The sequence below is a fragment of the Anabrus simplex genome, chromosome 10 (genome assembly GCF_040414725.1).
Source record: "Anabrus simplex isolate iqAnaSimp1 chromosome 10, ASM4041472v1, whole genome shotgun sequence".
NCBI lineage: Eukaryota > Metazoa > Arthropoda > Insecta > Orthoptera > Tettigoniidae > Anabrus > Anabrus simplex.
The window spans coordinates 121,820,352-121,844,923 of NC_090274.1; positions in this window are offsets into that span (position 1 = coordinate 121,820,352).

Here is a 24,572-nt window from a genome sequence, read left to right on the forward strand (position 1 = left end):
ATACTAGTACCTGGAATGATCTTCCTTTTCGTTTTGCTACTCTCCGCGTTCTTCAGCAATCAGATGAGTTGACCAACCTTACGTCGTGAGTTGAACTGAGAGTTCGATGTTGGAATGAGGTCCACCGTGATGCCATACCCTGTTCTTCTTTACATGATCGGAAGTCTTACTCTTCTCTCAGTTCAGTCAATGTCAAGAGCGTGGAGAACGAACTTTACGACGGTGACGTTCGGGGAGCAGTTCTGTTGCTTCTTTCTGACTCTACTGTCACTGCGTCTGTATTAGAAGATCTTCGTGAGAATCCACCTACCAATTTAGGTCCAGTCGTTGTTTCGGATCCTCCGAATACATCAACTTTTGTTCCTGGAGTGACGACCACAGGGCATTTATATGCCATCTCTTCTTTTCCTTCTGGATCTGCTGGTGGACTGGATTGCCTTCGTCCGTTGGTCCTGAAATACCTTCTACAATGTCAAGAGGATGATTCTAAGAAGCAATTCATAAGATCTTCTCGAGGTCTACTGGACCTCATGATTTCTGGCAGAGTTCCTGTCAAGGTTCGCCCACTATTTTTTGGTTCCTCGCTCATTGCTTTGAAGAAGAAATGAGGTGGCATTCGCCCTACTGCTGTCGGAACGGTTTGGAGTCGACTACCTGCGAAAAATCTTATATTATAGAATCCGTATACCTGCTATGTACTTCTTATCTCCCCACCAACTTGGAGTGTGTGTCCCCAATGGAGCTGAATCTGCTGTCCGTGATGCACATACCTCCACATCAGTGCCCGAAAGCTTTCGTTAAATTAGACTTTCGTAATTCTTTCAACCTGTTTCATCGTGATGCTATGTTTTTGGCAGCGAAGAATGAGTTTCCTTCCATCTGTTCGTATGTATATAAGTACAGCTAACAGAGATGTGACCTTCTCCTTGATGAAGAAATTATACTTTCACAATGTGGAGTTGAACAAAGTGTCCCACCCGGTCCTGCCCTTTTCGCAGTTGCTCTTCAGTCTATATTCAACTCCATTAATACCGAGTTAAACATTTGGTATTTGGATGAAGGTACCATTGCTTATGAACCTGACTTCATCCTTTCATCTCTGGATAACATTCGCACACAAGCTTCAAACAATGGTCTACATCTCAATTTTTCTATGAGTGAAGTGGTGGCGTTCAACGGGAAAAAGATTAGATACTGTACGAGAAGAATAATGCTTCTGCCCTGGAATTCATCTTTTAACAACGTCCAATACTTTTCCAGTTGGTGCAGCGCTATCCCCTGGAGCTCTGTGCAGATTATTGGTTGAAAGGACAGCGAAACTTAAGTCGTTTTTATCACGTCTTTCCACGGTTTCGTCACATTAAGCCTTCTTCTTGCTCCGCGCTTCGTTTTCCATCCCATGACTGATGTACTTCCTGCGTTGTTCTCCGTCTTGGCGTGTGACCCCAATATTGGAGGAATTCGATTTAGTGTTACAAACCGGCCACGAAACCATCCTCAAGTTCTCCCTGAGTTGGAAATACCTGATTACCGTCCTTCCTTCCCCTTCGTTTGAAGGCCTCGGCATTTGTCGTGCTGTGGATATGGCGATTCCGCCATTTTACCGGCTTTCCACGTTTCTCTTCGTCGTGTCGAGACTCATCCTCTACCTGGTGGATCCCTGGACCCTGTTGCTGCCCTACAAGAGAGAGCATCTTGGTGGTCAAGCTTGGTCGGCGTAATTCCCCTTGAAATTAGCAAAAAGAAGTATTCAAGCTGCTTGGGACGCTGCTCTTATCAGTCATCCCCACTCCCTTTAGTAGTAGCCAACTAGTAGTCTTCAAGACAAAGACCATCTCCTCGCTGCTTCTTCTCCTGAATCTGCTGCATTGCTCTAAGCATTACCGTCGCCTTCTCTTGATCTTCATCTTTCCAATGACAGTTTCCAAATCGCTGAGGCTTTACGTTTGGGAGCAGCCGCCTGCAAACCTCGCCGGTGCTCAGCTTTTGTGCCTATGTTGATCGACATGGCCTCCATGGCCTTTCCTGTTTGAAAAGTAACGGCATACACATACGCCACTCCACTATAAACGATGTCATCTTGCGGGCTCTGATTTCAACAGACGTTCCTCCTATACGAGACCCCACCATCTGCTGCCGTTCAGACGGTAAAAGGCCAGACGGAGTGACACTTGTGCCATGGAAAAGGGGTAAATCTCTCTTGGGGTATTTTACCTGTGCCGACACATTCGCCCAGTACAATCTTCCCCTTTCATCACTGAGTGCTGGAGGTGCACCTGCGAATAGGAAATGCGCTAAAAGAATAAAATACAGCAATTTTTTGGACAAAAGTAGTATAATTGGATGGTTCGGCGGCCACCACCCCCACCGGCTCCCAGAGGCCACCTCCACCACCACCACAGCCAGAGGCCTCCTAGAGGCCTCGTCCACCACCACCACAGCCAGAGGCCTCCCAGAGGTCTCCTCCACCACCCGCGGGAAATTTGAATTTGTAAATAAAGCCACGTGCTTTTTGACAGCTATCATCGACAACAACGCATCGCTAACATCACTGCTGCCATCTTGACGGGCCTAAATCTCAGTAGTACCAACTTAACCTAACTAGCGCGAGATTTGAATTGGTAAACAAAATCCACATGTTTTTTGACAGCCACGTGCTTTTTGACATTCAACAACGCATCGCTAACCTCAGTACTGCCATCTTGGCATGCCTAAACCTCAGTAGTACCAACTTAACCTCACTAGCGCGAGATAAACAAATCCACGTGTTTTTTGACAGCCACGTGCTTTTTGACAGCTGTCATCCGCCATCTTTAAACTACAGAGAACCGTGCTGCCCTCTTTATCGCAGTAGCTGCAAATTCGTCACCTGTCATCGGCAGTGCTGCCATCTTGGCGGGCCTAAACCTTAGTGCTACCAACTTAACCTCACTAGCGTGAGATAAACAAATCCACGTGCTTTTTTGACAGCTGTCATCCGCCATCTTTAATCTATAGAGCACAGTGCTGCCCTCTTTAGCTACTTACCTTTGAAATGTGGTGGCGGATAATTTGAAAAATGCTTTTTGACAGCAGCCATTTTTGAGCACCGTGCTGCCCTCTTAAACAAACTCACGTGCTTTTTTCTGACAGCTATCATCCGCCATTTTGCATCACAAACCACAGTGCTGCACTCTTTAGCTAGATACCTTTGAAATGTGGTGGCGGCAATTTGAAAAATTCTACATTCTCTTGTTTGGAAACAAACCCATGCGGTTTTTTGACAGCTATCATCCGCCATCTTTAATCCAGAGAGAACCGTGCTGCCCTCTTTAGCTACTTACCTTTGAAATGTGGTGGCGGCAAATTCCACGTGCTCTTGTTTGGAAACAAATTCCACGTGCTCTTGTTTGGAAACAAGCTCACGTGCTTTTTTCTGACAGCTGTCATCCGCCATCTTGCATCACAAACCTCAGTGCTGCAGTCTTTAGCTAGATACCTTTGAAATGTGGTGGCGGCAATTTGAAAAACTCTATGTGCTCTTGCTTGCAAACAAAGCCACGTGCTTTTTTGACAACTGTTATCCACCGTCTTTAATCTATAGAGCACTGTGCTGCTATCATGCGGGCAATTTCGTCAGCTGTCATCCGCCATCTTTCATCCACAGAACACTGTGCTGCTCTCTTTATGACATGTAGTAGTGGGCAATTTGAAAAGTTCTGTTAGCTGTCATCCGCCATCTTTAATCAAGAGAGCCCCGTGCTGCCATCTTTAGCTAGATACCTTTGAAATGTGGTGGCGGCAAATTGAAAAATTCCACGTGCTCTTGTTTAGCAAACAAACTCACGCGCTTTTTGTCAGCTGTCATCCGCCATCTTACATCGCAAACCTCAGTGCTACACTCCTTAGGTACATACCTTTGAAATATGGTGGCGGATAATTTAAAAAGAAAAATTCTACAGCAGCCATCTCTCGACGCTAATTGCATAAGGTGGTGGCTATACATGACTCCTTAAGGGTGCTTACGCAAGATGGCTGCTATACACAGGTTCTTATGAGACGCCCTTGGGATGCTTGCGCAAGATGGCAGTTATACATGGCTCCTTATGAGATGCCCTAGGGATGCTTGCGCAAGATAGCGGCTGATCTTATGGGACGGCTTAATGGTCCTTGCACAAGATGGCTTGAGACGCCCTAAGGATGCTTGCGCAAGATGGCGGACACAAGATGGCGGCTATACACAACTCCTTATGAGACGCTTTAAGGGTGCTTGCGCAAGATGGCTGCCGCTCTTATGAAGAAAGCTAGCTTAGAGGCTAACGTGTCGTGCTAGTTCGATTCATTAAATTTGGGGCTTAAATGCAAAATGTTAAATATCTCGAAAACGGTGCACCGTAGAGCAAAACGGACAAAATTGTTTCTGCCTACTACCCAGGTTCGCAGTATGAGGAACATGATAGCATAAGAAAAACATAGTCTATCAACGGTTCGGTTCCTACTTAGGCCCTTTGGCATTCGCTCTGTTTTAGCTTGTATTGAAGCGAGTCTTCGTAACATGATCAGGTCTAGCTATGGTAGAGAGTATAACGTACCGTGCTGATTCGATTCATTAAATTTGGGGCTTAAATGCAAAATGTTAAATATCTCGAAAACGGTGCATCGTAGAGCAAAACGGATAAAATTTTTCTACCTGACACCTAGGTTTGCAGTATCAGGAACAAGAATAAACATAGTCTAATGATGAGATGGACGGTTCGGTCCCTACTTAGGCCCTTTGGCATTGGCAGCTATCTAATTCTACAAGATGGCGGCTATACATAGCTTCTTATGAGGCAGCTTAAGAGCGCTTGCACAAGATGGCTGCTGCTCTTATGAGACTCCCTAGGGGTGCTTGCGCAAGGTAGCAGCGACAAGACGGCGACTATACACAGCTCCTTATGATACGGCCTAGAGGTGCTCACAAAAGATGGTGGCTGCTCTGATGAAGAAAGCTAGCTTTGCATCGTGCTGGTATCTTTACAGCACTAAACCTCATACCTTTGAAATGTGTTGGCGGGTAATTTGAAAAATTCGACGTGCTTTTTCTTAACAGCAGCTATCTTTAAACAATAGCGGCTATACATAAGCTGTTAAGGCCTCCTCTTATGTCAAGACATAGCTCTATCGGACAAGTTTAAACCTGCATCGGGATAGCTAGAGTAAGCACGTGCTGCAGTGATGACGTCATTATGCATGTTTAGACTCGCAAATCACTAAAGAAACATAACAAGACTAGAATCGAACACTGCACTCTATGCTGTTAACTTTATCATGTGATCGGAACATTGATTGAAGTGTTTAGAACACTAAATAAGTGATCAAGATTAAAATAGAACACTGTACTCGATACAACATGTGTTTAGAACATGTTAGGGGATACCTTTATTCTAAGAAGATTAGATTACCGCACATTCCTTGTAGGGCTAATAGGCTAAAGGGCTAATGGGCAAAAGGGAAAAAGGGCTAATGGGCAAAAGGGCTAATGGGCTAAAGGGCTAGGGTGCCTCTCCTCTCTTTATCCGGGCTTGAGACCGGCTCTACAATTAGAGGCGGGGTTAACACCCTAAGGAAGGGAGAATGTTGGGAAATAATCTATACGAATATAGCTACTCGATCGACTATATACTACAGATGGATGACTTAGGTGAGGGTAAGCACTTACTTAATAATACCTACACGACGTAATTCATGCTCTATGTCAAAAATATCTTCTTTGTACTGTGTGTAACCAGCATCATGATAGGCTCTTAGCAGTTGTAAACGTTTTACCAGTACGTTGGGGTCTTTACAGTAGCTTATATCTACATAGGGTAACAGAGGCTCGTTGTGAACTTTGAGTCTATATGCAGACAGTTGATGTGTAGGGACTTGTTTTGATGTAATACGTGCTTCAGCAGTAGCGTTTCTAGGTACAAACTTAACTTGTTTCGATAGCGATGAAGCGTTGAAATTTCCTTCTTCTTTACCTTGCATCTCTTGTTGAGATGTTTGCACTGCGACAGAACGTGTAGTAGGCTTAGGAAATGAAGTAAAATCATCAAGCTGTAATGGCAATGAAACATTCAGATTTTCTTCTTCTTCTACTTTCCCTTTACTACTGTTTTGATCAACATCATTATCCTTATTATCATAATCATGATCTTGCCTCTCTTTATCTTGAAGTTTGTGCTTAGTAACAGAACTTGCAGCAGGTCTAGACAACAAGGCAGAATTAAAAATCTCTCGCAGAGGTGTACTTTTTAAACATAAATCAGTGTTCGCTGGAATATGGTTGAGCTCTTTGTATTTTGTTCCCGATGAAGCTACATTACACGCGGCTTCATGACGTTGAGCGTTGTATGCGTTCTTGAACTCTCTTCTACAATGTTTGCATTGAAAAATTGTCCTACATGATATCTCATGACGTCTCCTGTGATAGCTTCGGGAAAATGCTTTTCCACACTCTTCGCAAATATACCTAGAAATAGGTTTTCCCATGACGGACTTTTACCTTCTGCTAACAGATTCTTCTTTAAATCTACTTGACATTTGTTACTCTCTACTTCGATGATGCGAACAGCTTAGCGATTAACAGTAAACTAACACAAAAGCGTATAACCAAGGTAGCAACAGTAAGGTTTAAGCCCATCAAGATGGCAAGAGTGAGGTTAGCGACGTTCTGTTGTTGGATTTTAAATTCCGCGCTATAACATGCATAAGGTGGCAGCCTTGAGGTTTACCGCCGTAAAGATGGCAGCAGTGAGGTTAGGGACGCTCTATTGTCCTTCAATGTGAGGTTAGGGTCCGTCAAGAAGACACATTACAACAGCTTTCTTGATTAGTTGAAACTGATAGTGTGTTGACTTGTAGTATTGTAAAGGGCAGACTAACATTAACGATCAAAAGGACCACATCGGTTGATCTGAGTATGTAGCAAAGATGCAAGTTTGATTAGACTGAACGTGACAGATTTGATGGAGGAGTAAAATATCTGAGCAGCAGTGCCAAACTAAGTCAGTTGGTTTGAGAGACCTGCCGTCGTGTGCTTGTCCGAAATGTGAATGTTTTTAAACTCCACATTATTTCAAGTATGTCATTTCCCAAAGCCAACACAGTGCACAAAAATAGAAAATTATACAAGTAGAACGTTGTGCCGACAGGCATAGAAACAGGATCAAGGGAGACAAGGTCTTGATAAACAAGCTGAAAAACCGATTACGTTTACAGAATGAAACCTCTTGTTGTTTGAAACACACACGCTATAACCTTTATCACAAAACTTACTGTATTAGCGTAGAGGCGCGTGCTGAAACAGGGCCGAAAGTAAAATTTGAACATAAAATATGTGTGAACGCAAGAGTAATTATTTTAAAAATAGATACATTCTCTAAATACACCACGACTGGAGGAAAGCTCTTGTGGACAGCGATACTAACAGGCCTTCTTTTCCGAGCAGCCATTTACCCTAATATATCAATAACTGAAATTGCAACAATTACTGTTGGAATGGGAATACTTTAACAACTAATACAAACAGATTCAAAACGAGACTTAAATTCCTAGCACACAAGGAAAAGATCACGCTGGGAATTGCTTTCCAGACAGAACTCCTTGCAAACGTATTTCTCAGTGTAAAAACTGGCCACACCATAACTGCAAAGTGGGCGTATGAAACATGCAGTGGCAGATTTTTACCCTAACATCCAAGATGAAAAGAACGAGTGTTCATTGTATCCATTCTCACGAAACCGCTCATGTTTTTTCCTCCGACATCTGACTTGCTTGGTGACGGACGTGAGTGAGTGAGGCTCCACAGTAATCAAGTGATTTGAGGGTGTTATACAGCAATGTAAGTGACAAAAATGTCTGGAAGTGTTGCATATGTATTTAGCAATCAATATACACACACGTTTTGTTGGTATTGACCTTATTTTTCTTCCAAATTTGCATTGTAAAGAAAATGGGTCGCCGAAAGAACGGACTTGGAAGCCCAGCCACTACCAGTGCTGCCAACATGAAGTGCGCGCTCGACGACTTCATTAACTCGGACAGCTTCCTTGAAAAAATTGTGCAGGCCATCTCGACCCGCATAACACAAGTGGTCATAAAAGAATTTGAAAAAAGTATAAAATTTAATATCGAAGCGTTGTCAGAGTTAACTGAAAGACTTGATAAGAAGGGGGCGGAAATCCGCAAACTGAAGGAGGATATGGACGCTAAGTGTGATTCATTGGAGCAATATAGCAGGAGAAATAATGTAAGAATTTTCGGCATTCCTGGGAGTTCGAACGAAAACTGCGATGAACTAGCGCTCAACGTGTGCAAAACAGTAGGTGCAGATGTGAGACTTAATGACATCGATAGGTGTCACAGCGTAGGACCTCGATCTCCAGGAAAAACACGACCTATCCTGGTGAAATTTGTGTCTTATCGCTCACGGCAGGACGTCTTCACGAAGAAAAGGAAACTGAAAGGATCATCTACAACAATCCGTGAAGATTTTACGGCTGTCAGAATATCCATCTTGAAGACAGCAATCCAGCGTTTTGTACTTAACAGAGACTTGGACTGATTCAGGAGACATCATAATAAAGAAGGCGGACGGGATGAAATAAAGAGTTTGCCAGTTAAAGGAACTTCCTATGGCATAAGGTTATGTTGCAGTACTGCTTTATCACTTGTCAATGTGAGTTTACTCCCACCATTGACCGTAAGTCACAGCCGAGAAGCTATTTTCTTATTTAGTTTAAGAAACTCTATCTATCTATCTATCTATCTATCTATCTATCTATCTATCTATCTATCTATCTATCTATCTATCTATCTATATATCTGTCTATCTATCTATCTATCTATCTATCTATCATCTATCTATCTACATATCCATCCATTTACCGTATTAATTGATCTAAATATCTACTAGCTTATCTGTCTTCTTATCCTACCATCTGTCGATTGACTTACTCCTTAATCATTTTCCTAACTGGTTCTAATTTAAGTCAGGCCCCCGTATTTACGTCTACATAGATCTAACATCAACACTACGTAGAAAAGCTCCTACTCGAGTTATTCTGTACGCCTAATCTGCTGTTGCACGTTATCATTATTATTATTTTTATTATTGTTATTTATTATTATAGACAATTTAGCTATCTAAAATACGTAAATTGCTGATTATTCGTTGGATGTATTCGCATGCTGTGTTCTACTTCTAGTTAGTTTTCATTTTAGCAATTGGCAATGCATACCACTAACAGTAGTAATCCCTCTGACCATAGCAATACTTTTCCTTGTCACACTTCCCCTTCCGCACCCATCCATTCAACCTGCCTACCTGCTAGCCCAATGACCCGAACCCCACCCCTTGAAGCTACAACACAAATTCTCCAGTCAGCCCTAAACAGACATAAAAGCGCAATTCACATATGTCACCTTAATGCCCAGAGTTTAGTTTCTCAAACTCGTATAGATGAACTAAAAGCGATTTTCATTCCACTGTCATTTGATATCATCTTATGCAGTGAAAGTTGGTTGAAAGTCAAACATCAGGCTAAGAATCTGGAATTACCTGGCTACTGCCTTCTGAGGAATGACAGACTTGGCAAAGGGGGAGGTGGGGTCTGTGCTTTTGTCTCTTCGCGCTTGAAACCTCAAATTATCTGTCAGTCGCCTCGACAGTACGAGCGTAAACCTGAGTACATGTTCATAGAGATACAGGTCGCTACTGTGAAATGCTTGGTAGGTGTAGTAAACAAACCGCCTAAAGCTCGCCGTCTGAATGACTTAGAGACTGATCTTAACAGACTTACCTATGTACGAACATTTTATAATGATGGGAGATTTCAATACAAACCTTCTAAATCCAGATTCTTCCGAAGCCACCCATCTATTGAATACTTTTCAGGCATGCAGCATGGCGGTCCTCCCACTTTCTCCCACTCACCACACTAAAACTTCACACACACTACTGGACCTAATAGTAACAAACAACCCTGACAGAGTATTACATCACGGCCAGACATCTGCTTCCGGACTCTCAGCCCTTGATATCATCTTTATGTTTTACGCACTACAATGCCCCAAACATAAACCTAAGTACGTGACTTACCGAGACTATAGCCGTATTAACAACGAAATAGTATTAGAAGACGCTTTTTCGATGCCGTGGCAGGAGATAACTCATAAAACTAATATTGACGACATGGTCACCACTTTCAATACCATGATACTACATATTTGACAAACATGCCCCTATACGAACAGCACGCGTCCGTAAAAGACTCTCCCCGTGGCTAAATGATGATATTAGAGCAATGATGGCTAAGCGGGATGCAGCTCATAGGAAATATAAACATTACCCGACAGAGGAAAACTTTATCTATTACAAACGACTACGTAATAAAACGACTCATACAGTAAGAAACGCTCGACTACGGTACGCCCATGACCTTATAAAACCTGACGTAAGACCCGCTACTTTATGGAAGTCAATCCGCCATTTTGGACTAAATAAACCGGATAAGGTAGACGATTTGGAAGTTTCTCTTGATGAATTGAATAATCACTTCGTATCCTCCCATGTACGAAGAAGCAAAAGAAAATTTTTGTGTGCAAATTACAACACACCACTCGTAGGCAGAGACAAATTTTATTTTAGTTATGTCTCACCCCTTCAAGTGAAAGCGACTATCATGCGAATTAAAACTAAATGACAGGGGTGGACAATATATGTATTATAATGCTAAAGAAAATTATCGACGCTATTATTCCAGTATTGACATTCATATACAATTTCTCCCTTCAAAATAGTGTATTTCCAACTGTCTGGAAAATGGCCCTGGTGCATCCTTTACCAATGACAAAATCTCCTAGACTAAACAGTGACTACAGACCTATACATATACTGTCAATAGTAGCCAAGGGACTCGAACGCATAGTGCATAATCAAATCACCAACTATCTCAACGACCACGACATATTAGACCCACACCAGTCAGGTTTCCGACGCAATCACAGTACATGTACTGCCTTACTAAGCGTGACTGACGATATAAGACAGGCTATTGATGAGCAAAAACTGACTCTCCTGGTATTATTGGACTTCAGCAAAGCATTTGACTCTGTAGACCATGAGTTGCTCCTATCCAAACGTTATCACCTAAGGTTCTCCTACAGTACTCTGAGATGGTTGGGAGCTCATTTACACGAACGTTAACAACGTGTCATCAATCAAGGTACATTTTCTTCGTGGCAATATGTGAAAAGAGGTGTCCCTCAAGGGTCAACCCTTGCTCCTTTGCTATGTTCTGTCTATATCAACGACCTAGCTAAACAGCTGACACATTGTAAACGTCACATCTATGCTGACGACGTACAATTGTACATCCACGCGAAACTGACAGACGTTTCGACAGCAATCAAGCAAATTAACATGGATCTAGAGGCCATACGTAAATGGTCTTCCCAGCATGGACTTATTTTGAACCCAAAAAAGCCCCATACTATAGTAATTGCCCACCCAAGACTTATTTTCAGTAATTACCGCATGTCCATCCCTGACGTACAACTTCAAAATCAAGCTTTGCCCTTTTGCAAGAGCGTAAAAATTCTCGGAGTAACCATCGACCAGCACCTCTCGTGGACGGATCAGATAATATCTGTGAGTAGACGAGTTTTTGCTACGTTGCACACATTAAAATTTCAAATTTACTTTTCCGTTCAGTTTAAAGAATAAACTAGTTGAAACCCTCGTTCTTCCAATATTCGATTATTGTGACGTAGTTTACAAAGATGTGAAAACCGAGCTTCGAGATAAACTAAAACGTGCACGGAATGCCTGTGTAAGATTTATATGTAATCTGAAATTTTCAGATCATGTTACCCAGTCTTACGTAGACCTCGGATGGCTACGCCTTGAGGACAGACGCAAGCTGCATACCCTGACTTCATTGCACCGAATCCTTAACTTACAATCCCCATCTTACCTGTATGAACGATTTCATGGCCTTTCTGGACACCATGATAAAAACACCAGAGCGCTGAGCTCGACAATGCTCGCTATTCCTAAGAACAAATCCTCAACCTACAACAATTCCTTCACTGTTGTGGCCAGCCGTGAATGGAACTTCCTTCCGCAGGAGGTCAGAGGGATATCAAACCACGGAAGATTTAAAAGTATGTTTTCAAAATATCTCTATGAAACGAGCTCGTAGTGCGACAGTCTTCTTCTTCTTCTTCTTCTTCTTCTTCTTCTTCTTCTTCATCTTCTTCTTCTTCTTCGTTTTCTTCTCCTTATTATTATTATTATTATTAGCTTACTATTATTATTAGACTATTATTATTATTATTATTATTATTATTATTATTATTATTATTATTATTATTATTCAATAGTGTTAGAAAGTACTCATCTGTGGTTTCCTGCATAGTTATCCTTATCCCGTATCCCCATTTTGCTATGTTTTTCACCCACAGTAAACACACGAGAAGTTTAACATTCGTCAATGTGATATATTTCTGGAATTGGACAAATTAATTGTAAATATTAGTAGGTTTATCTATAATATTATTATTATTATTATTATTATTATTATTATTAGTGAAATTGTAATTCGTTGTATGTTGATTTCTTCGTAGGAAGCAAAATGTTAATTTATATTGTGTATTGTAATAATTATTTTTATGTACAGCAGGATAGCATAGTACCATAGTAATTTGTTTCAGTCTCTTTTTTTTCATTTATTCAGTATTTTATATACTTTTATGTTATTTATGTATTTCACTGGTTAAGTATAAGACAGGGACACGTGTCTCTAACTTTGCCAGTTAAAATAAACCATATCTATCTATCTATCTATCTATCTATCTATCTACATCTCCAGGTCAGCTTGAATATCAAACACGGCACTGAAGCTTAACACAAAATCCTGTATGAGAAATTATGAATCCTACGTTCTGCCGGGTAATCAAATCTCGCACAGGATTGTAGGAATAACGTTTGTATTTATAAGTAGAGTCGTCAGCTGTTAGGATATTATCTTTTGTGTTCGCAGGTTTGGTATCTCAACTCTGGGCTTCGGGGTCAACTACAATTTGTCCGTGTAAAACAATTTAGTAATAATGTTTGGCTTTAATAATAATGTTTCGCTTTACGTCACACTAAATACTTTTACGGTTTTCGGAGAAGCCAAGTTGCCGGAATTTACTCCCGCAGTATTTTTTCGTGGCAGTAAATCTACCGAGACGAGGCTGACGTATTTGAACTCCTTCAAATACCACCGGGCTGATCCAGGATCTAATCTACCAAGTAGAGCTCTGAACGCTAGCACCTTAACATTCTGAGCCATTAAGTCGGGCAAAATATTAAACAGTGTTGAACGGAAGATGCATGCGTTTATTCATCGTCTCATTGCATTCTTGGTTGTTATAGTGGGCTGGAGTGATCTGTTTTGTTGCTACCTAAAATGTTTGAATAAAAACACGTATTAACTCGCAGTGGTGGATTGATAATCTACAACAACCCAAAGCTAACCTAAACTAAATAATAAATCTAAATATATACATGGTAGATAACATGTCCCTTATGCGAGCAAATCGGACAAAATTTTTAATTAAATAAAAACAGCCTATAAATAGTATCATATCCAAAGTTGAGTTGTAGATTAGGTGCACCAGAATGTACTACGTAGGCTAATCAGCATCGGTGAGGATCGAGTCAAAAGAGTATGTTCTCTCATTTGAAGATTCCTCGTGTGGCAAAACATACGTTGACTGAAAATCCGTAACTTCACTGCAAAATATCGAAGGTTCAATTGCTCGTCCTCAGTTAATCATCACTTGACAGCATGCCTGAACATTCCAGGTTAACTGAGACTTGAGTGTTCTATGATGAGTGTAGTGAACTCGGGAGTGTCCTCCAAAAGATTTGCAAGTAGGAGAAATATCTCGATAAAGTACACTTATATTATTCATTCTTACGAACCCCGTACACACGGCCCTCGAATTCATAGCTGTGTCACTGTAATCGTCTCCATCGTGGTGAGAAATTACGATTTTATAATTACGTACGTAGGTACATTATCAGAGGAAATCTGATGTGTTAACAACAAGACAAGATTCATACTGCGATTAAATTTATGAAAGTGAAATATCCATTACCGTAATTTAAGAGTTTGTCTCTTCATTGACCTCATTGCACAACACTTCAAAAATTTGTCATCTCCGTTGTTGTGTTATTTTTTCACTACTTTCTCAATGATGTTAATTATAACTCCAGATGTTTCCAGTCGCGTTGTAGGTTATGCATATTTCAATAATCGATCTTTGTCATACAAATTTTCTGGACTCTTGGGTTGTACCCTTGTAAAGACAACTTAATATCCAGAAGTTAATGAATAAATGGTTAGCGTAATTTTACTGTAATGTTCTGCGTAATACAAGTCAGCTTTAACTCAAGTGCCTCATGTAGTAAGTACACGCTGAGCAGAATGAGAAATACGTTGCGCAATTGTCCTACATTTTAATACGTTCGTTTCATCTTTCATGTCATCTTTAAATCTGGCCATCATATTTCCACAACAAACATGTATATGTTTCAATGTATTATTGATACGCCTGGGATTGAACTCAGGTACTGTACGATTCCAATGGCAGCTCTATGTCCAGCATTCAATGAACAACTTGTGAGATTCAGCTGATACGTTCTGCCTATTACAACTTAGCTTTAAACCAAGTGCCTCATCTTGTAACTATACCATGAGGTGGTATCCTGCATCCTTGCATCAGAGCCCCACGCCACGCGGACAATTCAATGCGGATTCCCTTACTAATAAGCAACATCAAAATTGGATGAAAGCAAAGTGCAAATTTCGTCAGATTTATAGAAGTTTAACGAAATTATTGAACTATACCAAACAACGATCCCAGGACCTAATACGGCGTGTTTTTATAGCGCCGATCACGTTTATCAGTCCGTGAACCAGTAGCCCACAAGGCACCGTTTCTCAAGCGAGGTAGGCAAAGAGCAGGGCGCGTCAAGCCCCACTGTGTGAGAGAGAAACGCGCAAGCGATACAGTCACAGAAATTTAATAACCCAAGCTTGTTAAATTTGTTCGGGGAAATACAACTGCCAATTGTGAGGGGGAAAAATTTCATGCTTCAACGTTCGAAACCCAACGAACTGATTTCTATCCAGCACGGGCACCCGATATGGGCGAAGTAAATAGGCGAAACATCCAAGGTATAATTAAGGTGGCTGAGAACGAAAGAGTAACAACTCAAAAAGTGAATTTTTGAGATTTTCTCTGTGTTTACCGTATGCCGACCTCTACAACCTCCGAAATTGTAACAACACAACATCTAATGCATTCATTTTAGCAAGCACTTCAAACAGATTTCATTGTTCTGAAAATCGTCGTTTTTCTTAATTCAAAAGCCTAGCCTTATGAGTTGCAACTCTTTTATACATGATAACAACCACGTAATATTCGCGTACACACCAATTTTCATAAAAATTATGAAACACGTAAATTTTTGAGGGGCAATGATGTAAAGTGCTAAAACACTAAACTTTTCTCTTGAAAAGCAAAGATTTTGAATCGTACCTCTTTCGTTCTGGGCCATCGAATTATGCAGCCATGGCCAATCATGCTTTAATTCATCATTCTGGTAGAAGCTATGAAATTACAGCGAACTAATAACAGGAAGTCGGCTGCCCTCAGAAATAAATGTTTGTTAGTGTCTGCTGAGGAGGCCGTGACATCAAAACATGATGGTGCGATGCTTCCCCTTTCTTCTTCCCAGTTCTGTTGCTAGAATTGCGTGTCGCTTGTCGAGAACTCGAAGTAGCACACAAAGCTCTTTGTGAGTTGTACCTTTTGCTCTTCGTTCAGAGCGGTTAGAGAATAGAATCCAGGAATTAATATGGAAGACCTAAGGTGGGAACAGTGGATTTGTAAATAGATTCAATAACAATTGCATCCTTCAATGTGAGCGCTGAACTAGACAAGCTTGTAAAATTTTTACTAAGGTATATGTACATAAGAGTTAGACGAACTAAGACCATGATGATTATGATGCTTGTTATATAAAGGGGCTGAACATCTAAGGTCATCGGCCCCAACTAAGACCATTAGGCGTTATCTAATATCCACTTATGAATGGACGGACTAATTCCAGTGAGGCAAGTAAGCACACCAAACACTATCAGGTATTTATCAAAACTGGAGCATTTGAGATCGAGTGTGCACGCGGTAAACGTGTACCTTAAAGTTCTTGCGGCCCGCTAGTTCAGAGAAGTGTAAGTTAAAAATTACTAAATAGCCCAATGTTTTATTTAGCAGTAACGCATTTTCGAACCCATGAATATTAAAGCCTCACAAGTATGGTGGTCGATATCACAAACGTACCCATAAACTTCCCTGAAGTCAATATTATCGCCATGAATCACTAATCACCAATGAAAGACACTACGAGGCCCATGTCCATCACAAGATAGAGACCAGGTAAGTACTAATCAATATTATATTATTTAGGAGAATAGTAACCGAACCGCACACGGTCATCTACATAAACCTGTAAATATCTGTCTCTTGTGATTCATTGTGGCGATTTTAATTTTCCTACTTACCTGGTATATAATTGGATTAATGCATGTCCTCTTATGACTGATGGATTGCCCAAGTGAGTATTAGTTACTGCGGTGTAAAAATTAGTAATCACGAGCGTACAGATGTATTTGCTTAATGTTCAGTCGACATGAAATTGTTTTAGTTTAGAATATTTATAACTAATGTAGAAAAATGTATTTATATGTTGTCATAGACTATTCATTGCCTGATCATATATGTCTCAGGATTCAACAATCATGGGAAAACTATCAGCAAGGTAACATTAACCGAATCAAACAATCCATAATGATCAGGCAGAAAAATATAATATCAGTGAAAGAAATAATTGGTTTAATGCATGTTCTGTTATGGTTGATGGATTGCCGAAGTGAGTATTAGTTATTACGGTGTAAAAATTAGTAATCACGAGCGTGCAGATGTATTTGCTCAATGTTCAGTCGACATGAAATTATTTATATTAGAATATTTATAACTAATGAAGAAAAATGTATTTAAACATAATTTTAGCTCTTTCTCAGAGGAATGCTACGTAAAAAAAACTAAGGTGTTATAAAACCCTTGGCACTACAGTAAGAAAGCTTACTATTAGAAGCTACAGTCGTCATCTTGCAATAAACAGGGTATTTCTGAAGAGAATGGGCGGTAGAAATGTAATAAATTGTTATATGGAATGGAAATAAAAAAAATGTCAACGACAAAATTATTCGAGATTCTAAATTTAATGTAACACTGCATGGGAAATAATAAATTATTAAATTGTTAGGAGGTAATAAAACTGTCAACAGCCATTGCACGACTTCTTTATAAACAAGTACAAACTGGAAAATAAGTTTGATGTCCTTGAGGATAATTACAATTTACCTCCTGATATTTACAGTTACCATTAATTACAGATGTAATGATGAAAATTTTATGTGACATCAAATTACATTTAAACGGTCTGTCCACGGTAACTGATGTATACATGAATTGTGTACGACTAGTGGCAAGTAAATAATAACATCCTTGTGTATAAATTCTATTGCTCATTTATCTCAAGTTGCCATCGCATTTGTGTTGCTTTACTGCACATGAATTCCAATTCTCTAATATTTCAAATTCTCGTTTACTTTAGCATGAGGATATTTACTCTTCTTATGTCGTTTCCTAAAATAACATTTTAAACAATAATTACCTGCTTCTTCCCCTGTGCTGCCCCTCATTATATTACCCACCATAATTGCAAGCAATAGAGGTAACTACACATTTAATAGATTTCAGACAACTTAATAATTTGTAGACTATAGCACGGAGCACTATTATAGAGAAAATACACGTGCATAACAGTATTTTGGAGTGTCATCGAGCTCGAAGTGTGGAACTATAGGTTGCTGAGCGGCAACAATATTATTCTATTCATACAAGAAAGCAATGATCTACTTCCACTCTTGTTTCCACACAATTACACTTTCATATATATTTCAACAAATCGTACATCTAATCAGCCATACTCCACACTAAGTAGATAGAAGGGCATTAAGGGGAACTTACTGGGCAAACAAACCTTCAGGTACAGCAAAACTCAACAACACTTACCCAGAGAGAGGTAAAATTTTATGTAATAATAACGATAATTTTACATCCCGGCTATTGTTTAAGGAAATACCTGTTAGAAAAATCTGGCACTGTATACATGAGAAAAGTGCGGCCTGAATCGTGCGTTAGTGGACTGGTAACATCGACGATTTTCCAACTAAAAAATTTACTATTGTATAAATCGCTATGGATGGGCGTTAGCCCAAACCATGTTAACCCTAGAACAAAATGTGAAAATCGCAAAATGAACGGTCGAGCTAGGTGTGATAGACCCAATATCAAAACAATTACGTAAACCATTTCAAAGATTAATTTAGCACCAAAAATATTTTACGATGAAATAGCATGTCAATACCCTGAAAACATTCTTAGAATAGTCGACTGAAAAGAAACTTTAAAATGTCCACTGAAAAATCAGCATAATATTTAGGGTTCAAAACACACGCGGATATGAAAATTTGTGACAAGCAATATGTACTTAATACATCTATCTGTTAGGAGTACTGTCCAAAAATGAACACAATGATTCTCAATATGGCAAGCAAAATGTAACATATATATGACCCTTAGAGAAGTTCGAACTGGATCACATTCGTTGGTTTCTTCTGCTTTTATCAACAAAATAACAAGGACAGCTTTTTGCATTTGAATCCTTTGTAATCACCGTAAAACTGGAATTAGCTATAGTTGCATCTTCATTATCACCTTCTTCTTCTTCCCCTTCAATAAATTGGCTGTTGGTTTTAATATTACTGGTTATCAGAAAATCTAGGTCAGGGCTTGAATCATCATTCTAGGGTTAATCAGTCGTCAAACAAGATGAGTCTTCAGACATAACAATATCTGCACGTTGAATACAAGGGTGTAGCCGTTCTATGAAATCTTTTCTCAGATTAAGAAATCCAGAAAATAACGTTGAAACGTACCATATAACAACATGGGTGTTACCGGTACGGTCTAAATTTATGTTACATTCGAATGTACTTACAAAAAGAACAAACGACCAATGATACATAACATCAGTGTAGATTACAGCTTATAAATCTCATATTTTGTCCCGTATTGGCTCAACACAACTAAAGTTAAATTATTCCAATACTTGTCAATTTCTTATAATGGTTTTATTATTTACGTGATATAATCCAACTTAATCTCTGGGTGTATACTAAATAGGACATGTTTCGTTCCGATTACGGAACATCTTCAGCTAAAAGATTTGACAAAATGGCAACACAATTAAAACACATGTGACAGTTACGGTGATAAAATGAAATGTTCATTCATGTTGAGTTAACATTTCCAACAAGTCAGTGTCCAGTGTACTACTGAATGGGCTTCCTTTTTGAAATACGGTATTACTAAACTTCAAAAATATCTTAGATAACAAACAAGAAGCCTTGAACAAAAAACTTTACAATCTTACTCTAAATCAAAAAGCATAAATCAGTCAAAAAATCCTCAATTAACACCGAACCCAATTCAACCTTTCACCCTCCAACTAAAAATCTAACTGACGTTGTTTTCGTGGAAAAAGAGTTACAGATCATCAACAAAGGACCCAAACATAATTGGCCTAGTCCATACAACCAAGAGCAATACATAACAACCATTGCTGAAGTAGAACAAGTCATAGCCCAGCTTTCAATAAATCAACAACTTGAAACTATATTCGACTCAAAACAAAACTTCAAGAATTATTTAAAGATCAGAAAGTTAACACGCCCCATTTACCTTCTAAAAATATCAAAGGCTTAAAACAAAAATAAAATATAATACGGCGGATAAAAGTAATGTGTCAGTTATTATGAACAAAAAAGAATACATAGAGAAAACCGAAGCATTTTTCTCAGGTAATGCTTTCACAAAAATTAAAAAGACCTGACTAACCCCGTCCAAAAAATTAAACAAATACTTAATAATATTAATTTCATGAGAATGAAATATCAAGCCTAATTAATATGAATCCAAGACTACTGACAGCAAGAGCTTTGCCTAAGGTACACAAACCTGACACACCCATAAGACCAATCACTAACTTCAAAAACAGCCCCACCTACAAAACCTCTAAATTTATTAATAGTTTTCTAAAAAAGTACTATACTTTCCAAAGTGGAACCACAATCAGTAATTCAATAGAATTTTGTAAAATTATTAAGAATACTAAATTAAAACCATCTTTCACCTTAAACTCATTCGATGTTACTAACATATATTCTACCATCACCACAAAAAACTCTAGATATAATGAAGAACAACTTAGGAACACATAAGAAACTTAGTAACTATGAAATAGAAGAATTTATGCTACTCGTAGAATTTACACTTAACAATAATTACTTTTCCTTCAGTAACACAGTAAATCAACAAAGTGGTCTTCCAATGGGCTCACCAGCATCAGTTATCCTTGCAGAAATATACATGGATCATTTAGAAAAACATAAAATTTTAAATCACGAAAAAGGTATTATTATCTGGCTAAGGTTTGTCGAGGACATTTTTGCAATTATAGATGAACAAATCAATAGTAGCGCTAATGTAATAGACCAAATCAACAGTTAGACCCTATTTTAAAATTTACTTTAGAAACGGAGAACAATAAAAAACTAAATTTCCTAAGAGTCGAAACGAAAGAAGAAAACTTATACGTTTCAATCTTTAGAAACCGACTCAAACTATAAATATCATACGAAAAGATTCGTACCATCCTGAGGCACATAAAAGGAGTTCCTTTTTAAGCATTTTAAATAGAGCCTTTAGCATTCCCTTGTCCAAAAACGATCTTCAAAAAGAAATTAACCTCATTTACAAAATAGCGATAAGCAACGGATACACAAAACACTACATAGATAGATTAATAAATAAAATGAAGAATAAACCTCAAACGCAGCTTGTAAAAGAACACAAAAAGAAAAACTTTGCCAATTTTACTTATAATAATGGGAACATTTACCCGATTACTAATATTTTTTAGAAAGTGAATTTTAAAATTGCTTTTCGGACCAACAACAACAATCAACGTTTAATTTTTAATCACCAAAGCATTGCAAGTAACAATAAATTCCGGGATATATAGGCTTAAATGCTCAAATTGAGCCAATTCATTAATTGGGCAAACAGGACGTAATTTCTTAGTAAGATACCAAGAACGTATTAATGCTAAACACATAGGAAGTACTCGGCCATGAGTATTCATATGACTGAATATAAACACAATTTTACATCAATCGAAAGGGACTAGACCATTCTACGGACGTTAAACGAAGGTAAATTAATGAATATTTGTAAATACATACATTGAGGTTGATCAGAAACAAAACCCCAACCAAATTAACAAAATAACGGACAATATAAATATATTGTTAGAAGAGGCTACCAAATTACTCATCTAGAAAAGCCTTCAAAAAGGATCCCGAAAAACATCAAACACACCTCCTCTCAATTAGCTCCACCCTACACAACATTTACTCTCCTTTTCCTTCCGTTTACCCTAGTCTATCACAACACCACTCCTCAGTTAGCTCCACCCTACACAACATTTCCCCTTCTTCCCCTACCTCTCATTCTGCTTCTCCTAGCCCACCGCAAGCGCCTCACACACCCACACAGAACTCAGTCAGTTGAAAGGACGAGCTGACTGTCGTAGTGAGAGGACGTACGTGCCTGTCGCTTCGCTGTCTCTCTCCTTTCACCGAGATCTTCGAGATATTACACTATCTGTCCCAGCCGGTTACCGCCTCTCGGTACCTAGGGTTAGATAGGGATTCTGTGGTCCAGGGACCCGCTAAACAACGGATCATCCCGCGTCCACTGGTTCGCTTTCGTATGTCCCCACACAAAAACACACGGCTCCGGACTCATCTTCAAAAGAGCAAAAATGCAGTTGGGAAAGAGCAAATTGTCAGTGAGTCTGGGACCATTACAGAGAGCGACGACGATCTGCAAGAACTGACGGAGAGTGAGGGGCTGCCGTTATCACTCCACGGCTGTCAGCCCACCAGGCGCACCCCCCCCCCCGCCAACCACTATCAGTAGGCTAGGGCTGACCAGCCCTATATCATCACACAGGGACATCCTTAAGGGCTTAGTCCTTAACATGTCTCCTATGAGCCCATTCCAGGCTGCCAACGGCCATGCTATGCTGAGTACTCCGGTGAAAATCCCATCACCGCAGTTAAGCAACATAGGCCTTGGTCAGTACTTGGATGGCTGCACACAAGCGCACAGCTCAGCGCTAACGGCCCCCGCTACGGCCAAGCGCCCGGCCGAGCGGGGACCGGTGGCGACCCAACTCAGCGTGCCCCCCGTGAGCAGTGAGCGAAATGTGCCAGAGGAGCACAGAACAGACTTCACCACTGATTCTGTGCAAGTAAACCTGACACAGGACGCTCATGTAACGGGGTACGCCACGCAGTTTGCGCTCACTAGCACTACAATTACAACCACCGTCACCACAACCAGGACAATTCACATGACCACCCCGTCTGTAGCCGCTGGTAAGCACATACCTGTGCAGCTGCTGCCCACTCGGCCGGCTGGCTCTCGAGCTGAGCCCCGAGAAAAGAGCGCGCAGCGCGTGGAAACCAAAACAGGAGGCCTGACGTTATGTGCGAGTGAACGGGAACCGGGGTTCGACCCTGAAGTGCCGGAACTCGCACTCTGGAAGGAAGTCACATGACTCCATTGAGTCAGTGACTGGGGAGACAGTCAAACATAAACAGGAGACTACTTCTCCCACCAACACAAACCTTGCCCCCAAACCCAACCTAGTGGCAAGCCAGCCGGACGCCGGGAAAGCGGGTCCCAGTTTCGCCAACCCGAACGAAGAGGCGGCGCCCAAGGGAAGGAAAAAGGGCAAGGAAAGACGGACTGGGCGCCAGGCGTCAAGCAAAGCCAGCAAATCGGACTCTGACTCAGATGAGGCAAAACTGGTGATTGATGTATCAAGCACATCCCACGACGCCGACACCGAAGGTTCAGAGGGAGAAGAGCTGTGCGAGCGTGGGTCGACTGAAACCTTGGACCCAGCCACCCAGCCGGGAAACCAGGAAGACGGTTTCAGGGAGGCTAAGAGTGGGAGAAGGAGAAAAGGGGAGGGAAAACGGAAGGACCCCAAGCCTCTAAGCCGCAAGGCCCAACAAGGTGGGGGTTGGAAACAGAGTACCCGAGCAGAAAGCTCCACAGACACTTCATTCAACTCAATCATGCCACCAACAGACACAAACACAAAACAGGCACAACAGAAAAGACGTCAACAAACACAAACAAGTAAACCAGCAACCCGTAAGGGGTCGAACCCCCCCCCCCCTTACGGTGTACAGTAACAACATCAAACATACTGAAATGGAGCTTATCAAAAAGCTGACACATGAGCAGAGAAATTATTATTTCTGTAAGCCGAGAATAAACGCACATGAAGCGGTCCGGCTACATATGTCCAGCTTTGAAAGCTACGAAATCGCCATAAAAGTGCTGAAAGGGCTTAATATCAAGTTTGTACAGATATTGCCCAACACAACAGTAAAGCGATTTGTGGTGAGAACGCCCAAAAACACGTATGAGCCAAGTGATATCGAGGGTATCAACGCTCTTACTGTACACAGGATGCGAACAGGAAACAGGCCAGCCACAGGCTGCCTCTTCCTAGTTGCCGTGGCGGATACCCCAGGAGCGGACAATCTGCGGAAAATGCGGATGCTGAAGAACATGCTGGTGACAGTCGAACCGTACCGCCCGCAAGCCACTGGCCCCCAATGTGGGGTGTGTCAGATTCATGGGCATTCGGGGGCGACATGTCAGCTGGATCCCAGATGTCGCAGATGCGCCACCTCCCACCTGTCCCGCGACTGCCCCCACGGCAATGACCCAGCGTACTCCAAGTGCGCCAACTGCGAGGGGAAACACGCGGCTAATTACAGAGAATGTCCCAGCCGCAGCAACTACGAAGCCGCCTATCAAGGCAAAGGGCCAAAGGGTAACAAGCGTGGCAACCCTAAAGCCCAAGCAGGCCCTCCGTTCAAAGTAAGACCTCCGGAAATAAGAACAGAAAGAAGAAGGCCCTACCCCCAATACCCAACTTAAGGCAGGTTAAGCCCACGCACGTTGCGCCGGAGCAGACGCAGGGCCCACCCCAGGCCAGCTCCACCCCCCGCAAGTAACCTGCCGTTAATAAACCAGCATCCGACTCACCCCCCGCACAACAACAGCCACAACCATCTCACCACCTGCACCTGTAACACTAACACAGGTTCAACAGCCAGAGGGAAACATGGCAGTAAAGGCGTTCAGGGAAAGGATAGAAGAAATCCTGAAAACCTACTTTCCGAACCTGAACCTCACGGCAGCCATAACTACTGGGTTATGATGGCCAAAAT